The sequence below is a fragment of the Rhineura floridana genome, chromosome 10, assembly GCF_030035675.1.
Source record: "Rhineura floridana isolate rRhiFlo1 chromosome 10, rRhiFlo1.hap2, whole genome shotgun sequence".
In the NCBI taxonomy this organism is placed as follows: domain Eukaryota; kingdom Metazoa; phylum Chordata; class Lepidosauria; order Squamata; family Rhineuridae; genus Rhineura; species Rhineura floridana.
The window spans coordinates 7,926,115-7,945,208 of NC_084489.1; the positions used below are offsets into that span (position 1 = coordinate 7,926,115).

The 19,094-nt window shown below is 41.5% G+C and overlaps 1 protein-coding gene and 1 pseudogene across 4 annotated transcripts in view; one reads left to right on the plus strand and one right to left on the minus strand.

Annotated features, from left to right (window-relative positions):
- The window catches only part of GLI3 (GLI family zinc finger 3), a 438,381-nt gene that overhangs the window by 65,144 nt on the left and 354,143 nt on the right, over nt 1-19,094 (plus strand). The gene's annotated exons all lie outside the window — the stretch shown is intronic.
- On the minus strand, nt 2,941-3,561 carry LOC133364980 (seipin-like; annotated as a pseudogene).

Below are 19,094 nucleotides of genomic sequence, written 5' to 3' on the forward strand. Positions count from 1 at the left end.
GGCTTGTTTATAGCTAATTCTCTCTATACTAAAACTCCAGGTTTCGGACTGGCCTCTGAATGGGATTGATAACTCTGTTTATAGACACACCTGTCTATCCGAAGTATCCAAAGATAACAGATAATGCAAATGAACCACTAAAGCAGGTGTCAGTATAACTTGGCTGATGAATTTCAGAGAGGTTTTGTTTTATGTTTTAGATTCCCTCCTTGCCCTTATAAATTTAATCTTAAAGGGATGCTCAAAATACAGTAGGGGGGAATTGAAATATTTCCGGGGACCTAGGTCTCTGTATAAGTCTCCATAACTATGGCCCGGGACACATGTCCGTGGGTGCATGGGGTTATGTGTGAGGGAACACGGGGAGGAAGAGCACCCCAGATGCTGACTGTGTGCCCCCCTCACAGCATTTGACCTACACATTGTTCCTCCTGTATTAGGGTTTTTTCATAAATTGTGGATTTATTTTATTTTATTGTTGAAATACTTCCAAGCTGCCCTAAGTTGATCGCAGGGTGGGATACGTTTTATAGAAACAATAATTCAACATATAAAACCATAGGTAATCAGCTAAACTGAGTAAACAGTCAAGTCTTAACTTGCCGCCAAAACAAAGTTAAGGAAATGAAGTTAAGAAATGAAGTTTAACTCAGTTTATTTAAAACAGGATAATAAAAAAGCGGCTCTTCTATGTTCTGTTCTGTAAGTACCCTTGGAAGTTCAAGCTCTTTGAAGCATTACTTAATCCTGTTCCTGGAGCGATCATGGAGCACAACTATAGCAGGCAACAGGGCAAGGGATCAATAGAATGCAAGCTTGCCATGTGGCTGTGCTGAATTCTAGGAATTGGAGCTTAAAGTTCTCAGTAGATTGCATCTAAGCAGGAGAGATGCTATACCTTTCTAATAGCAGTGTTCATCTGTCTTTTCGCAGTCACCCTTAGCTTTTCATTAACATGAAAGGGGATATAAAAATGACCAAATTAAAGTTCAAATATGAATATGCTCAAACTGTTTTATATGTGACATCTTAACTGTGTTTGTAAATGGCTGTTGCATCCTGGTTTATAAGTAGCATATGTTCTCTATTGAAACAGTATGTATAATGGTCTTCAATTTGTGTTCCCCTTTTGGAATGATAATAAAGCTTCTATAAAGAAGGCTTCTTATTCCCCAGAGAATTCTTAACAAGATTCTTAGTAAGCATTACCTTAAAAGCAGAAAGGTATTTTAGTCCCTAATTTACACCTTGATACTTAGATTTCTCAGTAAATCTAGTAAATAAAACTAGATATCACTTTTAACATGTACAAAGAGTGAGTTGTTGAAGAATCTAAATTTAACAATCTAAAACTGTGAGAACGTGGGGTCAAAAAGATAATGGCACTGCAGAGGCCCAGGTGACATGAGATAGGAATGGAATATCTACCATTCAAATGATCGAGTGAAATGGATAACAATTGCAGAGTGGGAAAAGGAAAAGCATTCCTACTGTTACTTATGAATTTCCCCCCTAATGTTCCGTCATGGTTACTTGGAACTTTTGAATATGAAACTATAAAGCCATTTTATTACTGAGCAAGTGTGTCAGTTCACCTTGCATTCTTTGGGCTCAGGGCCCTAAAAATGATTCACACTAGGCTGAAGATAAGAATGAGGGTTTCAGAGTTGAGTTGGCCCTGGTGAGAAAAGGGATATGAGAAAGCTTTTGCCCCCCCCACGGGTTCAAATCTCCACTCAGCCATGAAGCTCACAGGGCCAGTCACTGTCTCTCAGCCTAACCTACCCCACAGGGTTGTTGTGAGGATAAAATGGGGAGAGGGAGAACCCAGTACACCACTTTGAGCTTACTGGAGAAAAGGTGCAATGCAAATGTAATAAATAAATAAATTCAGAGCAGATGTAGCAGACAAAAACAATCTCCTAAGTGCCTCACTTGAGGGAGGTGTGGAGGGCAGCCACACAAGAACCACCCTTTTCAGTGGTGGCCTCCTCTCTGTGAAATGTTCTCCCCAGGGAAATGCGCCTAGTGCCATCATTATCAGTTTTTGATTCCAGGCTTTTAATCACTCAGGCCTTTGGTAACTAAGCTGGCCATCTTTTAGTGGGGTGTATAGGATTTGTCCTTACTATATTACTGGATGAGCATTTTAGGTATTTTATATTGTAAATGACTTTAGATTTTCTGGGGTTGTATTCAGCTAAGTCTTTTTTGGAGTAGACCCATTGAAATTAATGACCCTAAGGTGTTATGTCTATTAACTTCAGTGGGTCTATTCTGAGTAGGACTTCACTGAATACAACCCCTGATTTTTAGTTGTCTTTATCCGTTTGTGTGAAAATTGTTAAGTCACTCTGAGACTTTTTTTATAAAGTGACTCCTCCTCCTCCTATTACTTTATTTATTTAACATTTTAAATTTTTTAAAGTGTGTTTTAAATTGTTTTTAAAAGATGTGTTTTAAACGTGTATATTTGTTTTTAATGCTTTTAGTTACTGTAAACCGCCCAGAGAGCTTCAGCTATGGGGTGGAATACAAATACAAATACAAACACAATAAACAAATAAATAAACAAATAAATATTTCTATCCCACCCTTCTACCCTACATCAGGGCACTCAGGGCAGCTTACAATAAAATCACACGCATACATCATAAAATTATACACAATCAAAACATTACAGTAAATTAAAATACATAAAGTACAATTAAAGCACATAAATACAATATGCACATATATACGTACATACATACGTACATGTGTATATATGCCGCCCTGGGCTTCTGCTAGGAGGAAGGGTGGGACATAAATCAAATAATGAATGAATGAATAAATAAATAAATAAATATGGGGGAGTGATACTAAAAGGACTCAAAAGATAAAAATGAAAAATAGAGTGTAAAAATAAAGAGCGTAAAAACATTCTCAGTAAAAACATTGTCAGTTGTGGTCTTCCCCAGAGAAGCAAGGAACAGAGTGATGCCATCCACTCACCGAGTCTTCCTTTTAGCCCGAGTACAGCTCAACCTCCACTGTCTGCTTCTGTTCTGAGATGCCAGCCAAGAAGAAGCTGGCAAAAGCCAAGGTGTTGAGGATTTGCAGCAGGTTTGAGTGATAGTGGAGCATGGCTGATCTGGCTGAAGAGGAGATAATGCCTTTGGTGTAACACGAGATTACCACCATGAACATCCCTAGGTTTTGGTTGACTGGTGACTCAGGCAGTTCCAGCTTGAGTTAGATGCGGTATGGTTGGCCATACATGAGGACCTGGTTGCGGCTGTGCTTGATGAAAGAAACGTTGGTGACGGGAAAAGAACAGAGCTCTGGTCCAGGGTGGCCACAGTCAGTCCTGAACTGGTAGTATACAGGGTTGACGTAGCTGACGGTAGGCATATAGGAGTAGTAGAAGCTGCCATAAAGAAAGATGGAGATCCAGAGAAGAAGAAGAAGCAGGACACAGAGCAAAATGGCCATCTGCAGGACGGTCTGGCACACCCGGATCATCATCAGCATTGCCACTTCCTGCGCCCACAGCAGGAAGGGTCCAGTGCTGCCTACCATGGCACCAGAAGAAGAAGGCATCAGTGAGGGATCAGGTAGCCTCAGTGGCAAGGAATGCTTTCTACCATCTCCGATTGGTAGCCCAGCTACGTCCCTATCTGGACAGTGACGACCTCGCCTCAGTCGTTCATGCTCTGGTAACTTCTAGATTGGACTACTGCAATGCGCTCTACGTTGGGCTGCCCTTGAAGACAGTTCGGAAACTACAGTTAGTCCAGAATGCAGCGGCCAGATTGTTGACGCAGACAAGAAGGTCCGCTCATATTACACCTGTTCTGGCTCGTCTGCACTGGCTTCCTATTTGTTTCCGGGCTAAATTCAAAGTGCTGGTTTTGACCTATAAAGCCTTACACGGCATGGGACCGCAATACCTGGTGGAGCGCCTCTCCCAATATGAAACTACCCGTACACTGCGCTCAACATCTAAGGCCCTCCTCCGAGTACCATCCCATCGAGAAGCTCGGAGGGTGGTGACTAGAAATAGGGCCTTTTCGGTTGTGGTTCCTGAACTATGGAATGGACTTCCCGATGAGGTGCGCCTGGCGCCAACGCTGCTATCTTTTCGGCGCCAGGTGAAAACCTTTTTATATTCCCAGGCATTTTAATGCGTATTATTATATGTATTGTTGTATTTTGTTACTGTTTGATTATTTTTGTTTACCTTTGTTGGTTTGATTCTATTGTATTATTGTATTTATATATTCCTGGTTGCTTTATTTTATGTACACCGCCCAGAGAGCCCTTGGGCTTAGGGCGGTATATAAATTAAATTAAATAAATAAATAGTGGAGCAAAATCAATGAACCTGGAGGATCGATGCACTGGATAGCTTAGATGCCTTTGCAGTGGCAACTGGGAGAAAAAAGGAGGAATGTAACAGCAGTTCCTTATGAAATGAAGAGACTAGATAAAAAAATGTTCTACTGTTTTCCAGCTGGATGGCAATTAGGCCTCCTACTCAGGGAATAGATTCTGGCTCCTGGCTTGCAGGCTGCCTCTTTGCTTTCTGGAGGCTGTTTATATCCATGAGAGAGAAGAGGTGGCCTGGGGGTCAGCGACTCCACAGTATGGTGGGTGATGGGGCCGCTTAGCATAGCAAATCTTCCTCATGGGAATCAGGCAGTCTGCAGCCTCAGCACTGCCGAGGGCTGCTGGAAGGTGCCTGAGTTGCTTTCAGGGCCGGCTTGTAGCGGCAGCCCCTCCTTTTTCTTAATAATAATAATAATAATAATAATAATAATAATAATAATAAAGTGAAATAGAGGCTATTAACTGAATATCTAGAAACTGCTTCATTGTAAATGAAGTCCCATATTTACTGGAGATTATATGCTTATTATTCCGGGATATGAATGATGGGAGAAATGGAAATAGAGAGACAGGTGGAGATATATACAAGCTATTCTGTTTAGTGAAATTATATTTACTTTGGTTATTGTGAAAATTACAGCATACTCTAAAAACCCTTATTTTGACAGAAGTTATGAATCTGTTTCTATAGAAAGATGCTGGAATGACATAAGACAGATTTAACCAGTTTTATAACTGCTTTCAAATGGCTTTTGGATATGCATTGAAACAACACAATTTCTAAATGCTTCACAAGTAGTTGATATTTCTTCTCATTCTTTAGTCATCAGTTTTGTAAGGCCTCATGTGTTAACTGACGTCGGTGAATAGTGGTAGCATTTTTTCATTAATTTGGGTGGAGAAAACCCTTTTTCAGACAAGATTCTCTTCAGTGATTTTTGTTAAAATTCAGCTTGTTAAGTGGAGAACTGCCATCTGAGGGGGCGGGAGGAATAATATTGTATATTTAACCAATATGCAACATACATATTTAACTAACATGTATATTGTGGTGGATATGAGTTAACTATTACTATACATTATGAAGCTTCCTGACTGGCTAAAAGTATTTTATGCATTCATTCATTGTCATTTACAGTGCAATCATGTACATGTCTACTCAGAAGTAAGTCCCATTAAGATCAGTGGGATTTACTCTAAGGTAAGTGTATTTAGAATTGTGGTGTTATCTTGCATAGGGTCTTGTTTTTTGTATGATATTTAGGCCTAATCTTACAGTGTTTATGAAGTATTTATCCCTTCATAATACAAACAGAGGGATTTCATAGTTTGAATGTTCTCCATGTTGGGGGAAGGCTAGGCCACAGCGTGTCACCCTGCCATGCCAATTGTCTAAATCAGGACAGCTTTTTCATTTATTACATGGGAGAATATCCAGTAAAGGAATTCTGAAGTGGTACAGTCACTAGGAAGGCTGTGCTGTGTTTTCTCTATGCATAAATTAGCCTTTGCTATTAAAAAAGCTCACTAGCTACTTGAGTTTTAAAGTATAGTGGGCTGTGCTTTGCAGTTGGTCCTGCCAAACTGCTTTGGAGTTTTCCTGGTGGTTTCCTTTTACCTTCTTTCTTTTTTCCTAAGAAAACTATTTGTTCCAGTCTTGCAAGTATCCAGTAGAAAGTCCAGTCCTAGTCAACATAGGCTATAGAGATAATTCTGGAACTGGACAAAGAACATCTTAATGATTAATGCAAAATTAATATGGAGTCACAGGAAAATTGTATGGGTCCCAGTGAAAAAGCAGCTGAGGGAAACTTTAATTGCCTTGTGAGCTTTACATTCCTAATTCAGAATGGTGGGATGTATTCACATTTCTGAAAAGTTAATGTTTAGGAATTCTTTCCATTGAGAATTTTAATAGATCAGCCATGATATCTTGTCCTGTTGTAAGAACTGGAAGATGCAAAACTAGGTAAAAGTCAAGTTCAGCATTTGTTGCTCCTAGTGCACCCATGTTTACTCCCAGGTAACTGTGCATGCAATTGCAGCCTAAGTCATTCTCCCCCTCAATATGGGAGAGGAACCTGCACATTCTCAAATGCATTGAGTCATAGGCACCAGAACATCTGTAAATAAGAGGTAGCAACTGTACATAAGTATATCTTTGGGTTTTCACTTGACCTCATCAGCTCTTGTGACACCTTAAAGACAAAACAGATTTATTATGGCGTAAGCTTTTTTCTCTCCATCTAATGAAGTGGGAGGTCCAGCCCATGGAAGCTTATGTTACAAGAAATTATGTTTTGAAGTGCCACAAAACTCTGTTCTGTTTGCTCCAACAGACTAACATGGCTATCTCTCTGGAACTTGATATGTTCCCAGTATATTCCACCACAACCTAATTTTTTGGGTTCAGGAAACCAAAAGCTGTTAATCATCATTGATTAAAGCTGGGAGGCTGCATAGAATGCAAAGAATGAAATAGACAAAGACCTGGGAGGAAGGAGCACCAGTTCCTTCATGGAGCCCCTTGATCAGAACTATTACATTCATGGAATGGGGAGGGGGGAGATAAACCACTTAATGACAGCTGTAAAACATAACATTTTGTTTTAAGTGTAAATTGCCATATTGACTATCATTTTGGTGAGATGTGTTTTTTACAATGTTAGTAACATTTTTGAATCTCTTGTTCATATTCAGTAATTCTTTCTGCAAATGCTTTTGAAAGGGGGTGGGTGGGGAAGATGATGAAGCTTCCACTTTCAAGACTTTTGTAGTCAATATGTCCTAAGTACCAGCTAAGATCTTTTTGTGCTTAGTGATTGGAAAGTGTTGATTGTTATTTCAAGGGCTTGCCTTTATCTCCCCCGATTATGCATGGAGTGAGAATTTGTAGCCTCTGGTGATGCATAATGGAGTGATTAGATCATTCAAACAACAATATTTAAACACTTTATGGACATAGAGAGAGAGGCCACTGATTTTTGTTTTCCCTGGCAGATTCCCTCTGGCCGCCCCAGAACAGCTATTCTTTATCAGTGTAGTGGTACTGTAATTGTTGTATTTGTGTAACAATGTTTGAATACAGATTTTTCTCAGTGTTTGACAACAGGTGAAACAAATATGCACATATAGACACAAACCAAAAGACTTGGAGTGTTACCTATAAGTTCTGAAGATGGAATTCTGGCGTCTTATTGTTCAACCATGTGCCAATCTAGACATGCTAAATGTGTGGATTTTAGTTAATCCTAGTCATTTTGTGGATTAGTTTTCAATAATCTTTTACTATTTATCAAAACAACAAAGTGAAAGAATCCATATTTTGCAAGTTTGGCTGTATCCCCATATAATAGCAATGACATGTCATCACATGGAAGACTGAGTACCTTTAATATTTGTGTTGAAGAGTAGAAGGTGTAGCTTGTCAAAGATAGGAGAGAGAATCTGAAATAATCTGCCTTCTTTAGGAAAGTATTGTATATAGGAGCTATCTTTTCCTTTTTCAACTTGTCTCCTTAGTCATAAAAAGTTATTCCAACAAAAAAGTTTAGGACTGGGGTACCAAAAATGCTTTTAAAAAAACTTTTCTATAGAGTAATATAGACCAACATGCTATCTCTCTGTCCCCTCACCCTCCAAGTTTCTTAAAGACTAAAATCAATCTGGTTTTCTCTTCAGTAAAGTATAACAGCTTATTGCATCTTTACATTTTGACATAAAAAGGAACAGCCTTTTTAAGGTGTTATTAAAAACAAGCCTTAAATGTAGTCATTGTATATTGTACACTTATATCTCACATTTTTTTCCAAGGAGTCCAAAGCAGTCTTCATCTGAAGGGAGTAAAAACCCCATAAGTGCATTATGATCCAACCTGTTGTATCTCTTTTTGGGTACTCTTCGGGAAGGAAAAGAGAATATATTGATAAAAAAATTAAAAGGGCCTCTTGTATTGTAGGTTGGAGGTAGGAGTCAGTCTTGGGTGTGGAAAGATGACAACTCCTTCCTAGAGAATTCTTTTAATACTTTATTTTGTGTTCTATTATTATTAAACAAAGACCCTTGATAAGATGGGATATACTTCTCCATGAAGGGTCACTATGACATAGTATCCTGATTCTGAAATAAAGATTAATGTTGTGTATTTAAATCCTCACTTTGGTCTCTTATTTTTACATGAGTGTGAGGATTGATGTTTTCCTTTTACTTGTGTTGCAAAAACTAACTTGCCTTTTAGCACAGATAAGCTCACTTCCCTTAGATTACCTACATGTAGCTCATGGTGTAATGCAGAGCATCTCATCATGATTTCTTTATTTATAAAATGATTTTTTTTTTAGTAGCACTTAGCAGAAAATATTTTGTTAATGTTAACATTGACCATTCTGGGTTGCAGTGGTATAGCTTGCAAAATATGGATTGTTTCACTGTGGTTTTTATATTACTAAAAACAGTCCACAAGGTGGTCAGCAGTAGCTAAAATCCAGTACAAAACAGTAAACCACAAGAATTCAAACATAGTAAAATTAGCAGCAACACCTCAAAACATCAGAAATCTCAACAGCTGGAAATGTAGGGGAAAAAAAGCTTAATTAGAGAATCCACAAGGCCTAGAATGGTAGAATCATAGAGTTGGAAAGGGCCTACGAGGCCATCAAGTCCAACCCTTGCTTTGCCCCCTGTACTCTGGGACAATCGAGAAGAGATCCTGGCCCTCTTCAGTATGGCAACCTTTCAACCTTTTGAAGAGTGCTATCAAATCTCCCTCAGCCTTCTTAAGGCTAAACATGCCTAGTGTTTTCAGTCTCTGCTGATAGGGCTTTGTTTTCAATTCCCTGATCATCTTGTTGTGCTCTTCTGAACCTGTTCCAGTTTGTCTGCATCCTTCTTAAAGTGTGGTGTCCAGAACTGGATGCAGCACTAAGATGAGGCCGAATAGAGGGGAACTAATACTTCATGTATCTGTTAGTGCAGCCTAAAATAGCATTTACCTATTTTGCAGCCACATCACACTGTCGGCTCATATTCAGCTTGTGATCAACAACAGTCCCAAGATCCTTCTTGCATGTACTGCTGAGCTAAGTATCCCTCATCTTATAACTGTGCATTTAGTTTCTTTTTCCTAAGTGTAGAACATTGCAATTATCCCTGTTAAATTTCATTACGTTGTTTTCAGCCCAGTGCTCCAGCTTATCACAATCCCTTTGAATTTTGTTTCTGTCTTCCAGAGAAAATCTGTCCCTTCCAATTTTGTATCATCTGCAAATTTGATAAGCATTCCCTGCACCGCTTCATGCAAGTCATTAATAAAAATGTTGAAGAGCAGTGGGCCCAGGACCAAGCCTTGTGGTACCCTGCTCGTTACCTCCTCCCAGTTTGAGAAGGAACCATTGATAATCACTCTTTGAGTATGATTCTATAGCCAACTGTGGATCCACCTGATGGTTATTCCATCCAGCCCACATTCAGTTAGCTTGCTAATCAGAATATCCTGGGGCGCTTTGTTAAAAGCTTTGCTGAAGTCAAGATATATTATGTCCACAGTATTTCCACAGTCTATCAGGGAGGTTACCTGATCAAAAAATGATATAAGATTATTCTGGCAGGATTTGTTCTTGATAAATCCATGTTGACTTCTAGTAATCACTGTATTGTTTTCAAGGTGCCTACAAATTGACCGCTTTATAATTTTTCCCAGAGATTGATGTCAGGCTGACAGGTTTGTAGTTCCCAGGTTCCTACTTTTTGCCCTTTTTGAAGATAGGGACAACATTAACCCTCCTCCAGTCATCTAACACTTTACCCATCCTCCACGATTTCACAAAATTAATAGACAGTGGTTCCGAGAGTTCTTCAGCCAGTTCCTTCAATACTCTAGGATGCAGGTCATCGTGCCCTGGAGATTTGAACTCATTTAAAGTGATTAGGTATTGTTTGTCCATTTGTCTATCAGTCTCAAACTGCAATTCTGCCCCTTCAACTTCATATTTGCCAGGAGGGTCATAGGCCCTCTTTTGGGAGAAGACTGAGCCAAAGTAGGAATTGAGCATTTCTCCTTTTCTTTGTCATCTGTTATCATTTTGCTATCCTCATTGAGTAGCTGCACCACCATTTCTTTTTTACTGTGGATGTATCTGAAGAAAGCTTTTTTGTTGCTTTTAGCAGCGCTCGCTAACCTCAACTAATTCTAAGCTTTAGCCTTCCTGATGCCATCCCTGAATTCTGTGCTACCTGTCTGTACTCTTCCTTTGTGGCATGGCCTTCCTTCCGCTTCTTGTATATATCCTCTTTTGTTTTCAGATCATCTTTAATCTTTTTGTGAAGCCATGTTGGCTTCTTCTGCTGTCTTTCCCCTTTTTCCTTGATGGAATTGTTTGCCATTGTGCCTTTAGAATTTCCTTTTTAAGAAACTCCCACCCATCTTGGACTCCTGTTCTCATTAGGGTTGCTTGCCATGGAACCTTACTTGTTTTTGTTCTGAATTTATTTAAATTGGCTTTCCTGAAGTCAAGGGTATGGGTACAGCTACACTCAACTTTTGCTTTCTTTAAAAACAAGAACTCAAGTATTACATGGTCATTTTCCCCCAGAGTTGCCATAACTGCCACTTCATCCACTAAGTCATCTCTGTTGGTTAGAATCAAGACAAGGATAGCCGATCGTCTAGTTGCTTCCTCCACTTTCTGTAGGAGAAAGTTATCTCTAACATGAGTCAGGAATTTCTTGGTGGGACAGAATTTGTTTCCCAACAGATATTGGGGTAATTGAAGTTCCCCATTACTACTACATTGTGCCTCCTTGAAACACTGGCTGTTTGCTTTTCAAAAATTTCATCCTCGTCTTCTCCTTAACTGGGTAGTCGGTAGTAGACTCCCACCACCATTTTCATTTTATTCCTTGCCCCATTTATTTTAATCCAGATTCTCTTGGTGGAGCTGCCAAGCTTGTCCTCCTATATTTCTGTGCAGGGATATATATTTTTAACATATAGCATGACTCCGCCTCCCTTTCTATTCCTGTTGTTCTTTTGAACAAGTTATATCCTTCAGTTGCTATATTCCAGTCATGGGAGTCATACCACCAAGTTTGCGTTATACCTATCAAGTCATATTTACTCTCTTGTATTCAGAGTTCAAGTTCCTCCTGTTTGTTTCCCATATTCTGGGCGTTATTATACAGACATCGAATGTGTGATTTATGGTGTGGGTTCCTTCCTACATATTTATGAAGACTGCTATTGGGCCCCATTAGAGCTGTTCTCTCAGTTTTTCTTACTGTGTACAAGCTTTTGAAAGTTGTTACTTCCAAGTTTACATCTCCCTACCCTTTAGGATTCAGTTTAAAGGTCTCCTGATGAAGTTCTTCATGCTGTGGCCAAACACATTCTTCCCAGTCCTTGTGAGGTGCAACTCATCACTTGCCAGCAGTCCATCTTCCAAGAAGCATAGCCAGTGATCCCAGAATTGAAATCTCTCATGTTGGCACCACATTGCCAGTCATTTATCCGGAGTATTTTTCTTTCTCTTTCTACTCCTCTTCTAAGTACTGGAAGGATGGATGAGAAAACTATCTTGGCACCACAGTCCTTGCATTTCCTGCCCAGAGCTTCAAAGTCTGATGTGATTTCTTTGTAGCTCCTCTTGGCAGTATCATTCATTCCCACATAGATGAGAAGAAAGGGATATCTGTCAGTGGACTTTATGAGTGATGGCAACCGTTCCATTATATCTCTAATCCATCCTTAAGGGACGCAGTATACCTGGCGAATCCATGGATATTCTCTTCTTGACATACTTAGGTTTCAATCCCAGGAAGTAGGGAGTCTTCCACTAATACTACTGCTCTTCACTTCTTGTCATGGGGCGTGGTGTCATTGCGCTTGTTTGACTGAGCTTCATCCTCTCACTGGCTGTTGAGTGGGATCTCCTGTAATCCTCCAGTCTTATCCTCAAGTGCCTGAAAGCAGTTCCATAGTTTATTTATTTATTTTATTTATTTAATTTCATTTATAAACCACCCATAGCCAATGGCTCCCTGGGCGGTGTACAACATACAATAATACAATAAATGAACAAAATCACAGATAAAAATACAAATTCATAACAACACTAAATAATATTAGCATAGCTAAAACATTAAAACAGTAAAATACATAGAAATATATTAAAATGCCTGGGAGAATAGGAAGGTTTTAGCCTGGCGCCGAAAGGATAGCAGCGTAGGCGCCAGGCGTACCACCTCAGGGAGACTGTTCCACAATTCGGGGGCCACCACCGAAAAGGCCCTAGATCTTGTCATTACCCTCCGAGCCTCTCGGTGAGACGGTACTTGGAGGAGGGCCTTAGATGTCGAACGAAGTGTACGGGTAGGTTCATAGCGGGAGAGGCGTTCCATCAGATATTGCGGGCCCACACCGTGTAAGGCTTTATAGGTCAATACCAGCACCTTGAATCTGGCCCGGAAACAAATCGGCAACCAGTTGAAACGGGCCAGAACAGGTGTAATATGTGAGGACCGCTTGGTCCTCGTCAGTAGTCTGGCTGCTGCGTTTTGCACTAGCTGCAGCTTCCGAACCGTCTTCAAGGGCAGCCCCACGTAGAGTGCATTACAGTAATCCAATCTAGAGGTCACTAGAGCATGAACAACTGAGGTCAGGTCGTCACTGCCAAGATAGGGGCGTAGTTGGGCTACCAAACGAAGATGGTAAAACGCATTCCGAGCCACTGAGGCTACCTGAGCCTCGAGTGACAAGGAAGGGTCAAAAAGAACCCCCAAACTATGAACCTGTTCTTTCAGGGGGAGTGTAACCCCATCCAGAACAGGATGAACATCCTCCATCTGAGCGGAAAAGGCACTCACCAACAGCGTCTCAGTCTTGTCTGGACTGAGTTTCAGTTTATTAGCTCCCATCCAGTCCATTATCGCGGCCAGGCAACGGTTCAGCGCATCAACAGCCTCACCTGAAGCAGATGAAAAGGAGTAATAGAGTTGCGTGTCATCAGCATACTGATGGCAATGCACTCCAAAACTCTGGATGACCGCACCCAGAGGCTTCATGTAGATGTTGAAAAGCATGGGGGACAGAACCGATCCCTGCGGGACTCCACAATGGAGAGTCCAGGGTATCGAGCAATGTTCCCCAAGCACTACCTTCTGGAGACGATCAGCCAAGTAGGAGCGGAGCCACTGCCAAGCAGTACCCCCAACTCCCAACTCCGCGAGTCTCTCCAGAAGGATACCATGGTCGATGGTATCAAAAGCAGCTGAGAGATCAAGGAGAATCAACAGAGTTACACTCCCCCTGTCCCTCTCCCGACAAAGGTCATTGTACAGGGCGACCAAGGCTGTTTCTGTGCCAAAACCGGGCCTAAAACCGGATTGAAACGGATCTAGATAATCGGTTTCATCCAAGAGCGCCTGGAGCTGGCTGGCAACCACCCATTCCAAGACCATGCCCAGAAATGGAACATTCGCTACCGGTCGATAGTTGTTCAAATTATCTGGGTCCAAGGACGACCTCTTCAAGAGAGGTCTCACTACAGCCTCCTTGAGACAACGAGGGACAACTCCCTCACTCAAGGAGGCATTGATCACTTCCTTGGCCCAGCCGGCAGTTCCAGCCCGGCTAGCTTTAACTAGCCAAGAAGGGCAAGGGTCGAGTACCGACGTGGTTGCACGCACCAGTCCAAGCATCTTGTCAACTTCCTCAAGCTGCACCGACTGAAACTCAGCCAACAACTGAGGACAAGACCGTGATCTAGGTACCTCAATGAATTAAACTGTCCTAACATTAGAGTCGAGGTCCCTACGGATGCATGCGATTTTATTTTGGAAGTGCCCCGCAAACTCGTTGCAGCGGGCTACCGATGACTCTGTAGTATACTGAGGGCCAGAGTGTAAAAGCCCACGTACTACCTTAAAAAGCTCCGCTGGGCGGCATAAAGATGATCTAATAGAGGCAGCAAAATAACACTTTTTTGCTGCCCTTACCGCTTCTATGTACAACTTAGTGGAGGCACTTACAAAGCATAATTGCATCCGTCAGGAGTACGCCTCCACCTACACTCAAGCCTCCTCCTCTCTTGTTTCATCTCTCTCAGCTCCGGGGTATACCACGGAGCTGTATGAGCTCTACATCGAAGGGGGCGTACAGGAGCGATCGTGTCAACAGCCCGGGTCATTTCCGTATTCCACAGTTCGACCAGGGCCTCGAGAGGAGCACTAGTCTTATCAGCCGGAAAATCTCCCAGAGCCTTCTGAAAACCCAAAGGATCCATTAGTCTCCGGGAGCGGACCAACTTAATAGGTCCCCCACCTTTGCAGAGGGAAAGGGACACCGTAAGTCTAAATCTCAGCAGGCGGTGATCTGTCCATGACAATGGGGTAGATGAAAAACATCCCACCTGCAGGTCACCACCGGTGAAGGGTGTCTTCTAGCTGTCTTGCTCCTAATTGTCACCTTTTCCATGGAGTTTCCCTCATTTCATTGTTGCTCTCAACAACAGTCTCCTCTTCTGCTTCAATATGCTGTTGTTCTTCCACCTCCTGTACTTCTCTTTGCTGTTGTTCCAGAGTTCTGTCTAAGAACTCTTCCTTTTCTCGTATACTTTTCAGTGTGGCCACCTGTCATTCCAGGCTTCTTACTTTTTCTTCCAACAGCGCCACCAGCTTGTGCTTGTTGTGTGTGTAAGCCATGTTGTTCTTGGGCAAGAAAATAAACATGGCACACACCTTGTAGGTCACAATCACTGGAGTGTCCTTCCCGTCCATAGTCTCTACTGCCTTTTGTTTCTTTTTTTCTACTTGTGGTGGAATGTTCTGTGCTTTGTTGTGTCCTCCTTGAGGGTAAACAGGAGAGTACTACTGGTATATGGTGTGCCGTACCAGGAAAAAAATTTAGGGACCTCCCGTTGTGACCTCTCTTGCCGAACTCCTCTGCCAAACTCCTGGTCGCTCACTCTGTTAGCTCACTCTTGAGAGCTTGCTCGCTTGCATATCCTCTGGTTCAGCTGACGCTGCTCCCTCTGCTGTGCTCAGTTAGGAAACAGAATGAAAGCTCTCAGCATACAGAGCTGCTCCTAGTTGCACTTAGCAGATATCAGTCTATGCCCTTTTATCCAGCAGCTATTAGGCCACACTCCTTCCAATCAAGCTACTATGGAGCCCTTCAGAGTACACGCATAGAGCCGACGGCTTCAGAGCCCCCTTTGTCTTTGTCTCTTCCTCCCTACATCTCCTCTGCCAAACGCCTCTTACCTCTCCCTGTTTGCTTGCTCTCTGAGAGCTGACTCACTTGTATATCCTTTGGACCAGCTGACACAGCTCCGTCTGCTCTGTGCAGTTAGGAGTCAGGAAATAGACATTGACCTAAAAGATAGCAGGGAAGGACCTAGGTGTATACGCCTAGGAAGGAAATTCTACAACTTTGGCACCGTTGGTAAGAAGACATAGCCATCCACCATGCTCCAGGTGAAGAGGACAAATGGAGCAGGACTTCTAAAGAAGATCTTAATGTGAATATAGGAGCATAGGAAGCTGACTTATCAGGTTAGACCATTGGTCCATCTAGCTCATTATTGTCAACATTAACTGGCAGTAGTGCTCCAGGGTTTCATGCAGGAGTCTTTTCAAGTCCTTCCTGAGACAGCAGGGATTGAATCTGGGACCTTTGCATCCAAAGGATGTGCTCTCCCACTGACCTACGCCCCTTCCCTCAGGGCTTGTATGCAAGAAGATTCAGACTGCTTAGGGCTTTAAACCTTAGCACTCTGAGTTGGGCTCAGAAGACAATTTGGAACCAATGTAATTGATGTAAAGTTGGTATCATATGGTGCCGGGAGGGGCAGTTAATAAACTGGTGGCTGCATTCTGTACTAATAGCATTTCTGGAGTGCATTTCAAAGGCAGCCCCATGTAGAGTGCATTACAATAGTCCTGTGTGGGTGTAACTAATGTGTGGATTGCAGTGATCAGAACTTTCTTTTCCAGGAATGACTGCAGCATGTGAAGCAGTCTAAGCTTCTAAAATGTGCTTTTGGCCACCACTGCCACCAGGAACATAAAGAAACTACTCAGAATCCAAGAGCATACCTAGCCTGTGCCTAAGTGTTAAGGGGGCATGCAGTCCTGTCCAATATTTATTTCTTTAGGAAAAATGTATAAACCACTTAATAAAAGAAATCTCTAAGTGATATACATAAAGTAATATAAAATGCTTTTCAGTAATGTAGTTAAACTCTGCAAAAATTTTAAAAGCAAATATCCATAACTAAATTAAATGTCTCGGTGGGCTTGTTGAGAGAAAAAAAAGGTTTTATAGGTGGCTAAAACAGTATAGCATATGTGTAGGTAGGGAGTTTGATAGTATAGGTGTAGTATAGACTCTATCCTTATTATTTGGCCAGGCGAATTCTCAACCAACAGAAGTAATATCTTGTCTGGATTAATTTTTTGTTTGCCCATACCTAGTTCATGTCTGGCTCAAAGTACTGATTCAGAACTTCTGCTGCTGTAATTCTTATGGGTCCTGCTTGAGGAGGAGAGACAGATTACCATCACTCAGATTGCCATCAGTCAAAGCATGTAAAATATTTCTTTATCTCATAAAATCAGCAAATTACTTAACTCCACATGTAAATGAACAATTATAAAAAATAATGGATAATTAAACACCCCATAACAACCTAACCCCAAACGACTGCTGGCTACTTTGCAACAGTTTATTTCCTGAATACTGACAGTTAATTGTTGCTGTTTAGCAGGTAGTTTCCTGGGTTTTTCAGTTTATTAGAGTTCACTATTCTCCCTGCTCTCCTCTGCTTTCTTTTCTTTCTTCTCTTCTATCATCAGGGTTTCTCTCTTCAGCTCCTCACTACTCTGCTGCTTTTCCTCATCTCTTCTCACAGGTCTAGTCCTTCCCTTTATTGGCTCTCACCGCCTTTTCTCATCATTGCTTTTCCTTCTTATTTACACAGATCATGTTCTAAGATTTGTAGGAGCAGGAATTGTACTGCCTCCCTAGGATTTGATGAAAAGATGGGTGAGAGCTGGGTGTTATCAGCACACTGATATCACCACCCTCCAAATCACCAGATGACCTCCAGAAGCTTTATGTAGATATTTAATAGCATTGGGGATGAGATGGAGTACTGAAGTATCCTGCAAGCCAAAGCCCCAAGTCCCCCAGCAGCATCTTCTGTATCTAAAATCTACCTGTCTTGAAGAACCAGAAAACTCCCTGCAAAACAAAGCCCACCCTGTTCCACCCTAGCACAGCAATCCAGAAAGATATCATAGTGTAAGCATATAGAAAGATGCTGAGAGGTGCAGGAGGACCAGCAGAAATGTGCTCCCTCTGCAATCCCCTAGCACAGATTATCTACTAGGGTAACCAAGGCAATCTCCATCTTGTAACCAGACAGGAGGCCATATTGAAAAGGATCTGGAAAATCTGTCTCATCCAGGAGCCCTGGAAGGCTGCCACATACAGGAAAAGCATGCCCAGATATGGAAGTTTGGAAATGGATAAAAAATGATTGAAATCAAGCTGAGTCAAGTGATTCATTCTTCAGTAACACCCTCACAATAGTCTCCTTCAAGGCCTTTTAATACTCCAGGAGGCATGTAGCATCTCCGTAACCCAGCCACCTAGTCCCCTCTGGCAGATCTGATCAGGCAAGGATCAAGGGATAGGGTTTACATCTCCAAAGAACTTTTGTTGTATCCAGTGTTAGTTCTACTCATAGTAGACCCATTGAAATTAATGGATATATCTAACTTAGCTCCATTAATTTCAATAGGTCTGTTCTGAGTAGAATTTAGTTGGATACAACCCATAGTCCCTATCTTCAGGCTGTATCAGATTACTTGACAGTTATAGATGCATGGGAAGTCTAAATACTAATTTTTGCTCCTAAAGAAAATCATTTCTTTTCCTAACCCTAACCCTATTATTTTAAGATTGTGTGTGTGTGTTTGGCTAAAAGGGGTTTGGATTTCAAATAGATGAAAATATTTTATCAGTACTAATTTTAAGTAATCTTATGATAGGCCAGACTTAGGGCTAAAGTAGATGGCACAGCAATAGATCCATGATATGATCTCCAGGAATTTTTAAAACTTTAAAAGCCACTGTGGGGTATGGGGTGGAAGATCTAAATTGAGTCAGGCAATAGTGCTGGAGAAGTTTTGTTTTAAAAAAAAAAACACTTTACCCCACAGTATTTTCCTGATATAAAACCTCACTGCCTGGACCTGTTTGTGTGATACATGTATGTTTCTCCTGAGGGACCAATGGCAGCTTTGGCTAGGATTGGGAAAACTGTATGTTTTAAGCCTAATCCAATCTAACCCCCTTTTGAAAAAAAGGGGGACCTAATCATATCTAGTTTGACCCTTAGAGAAATCTGGAAGTAGGCTTTGCTGCAAATAGAGTGCCCATTTAATGGGACCATCATGTTGATTTTCAGAAATTAACTCCAAGGTCAATTCAAGACTTGGCTTCTGGCAAGTATGGTTGGAATTTCAGTTTACATGCATATATACTATTGAGGCTTGGTTTTTCAAGTCACTCTAGGGATTGCCAGCTGTTTTCACTGGTTCCAAATGAGCAGGTAACGCCTTTGGCATAAATGCAGCTGCAATCCGAACCCCACTTACCTGGGAGTAAGCCCCACCGAATTAAATAGACTTACTTCTGTGTAGATGTGGTTTGGATTGTGCTG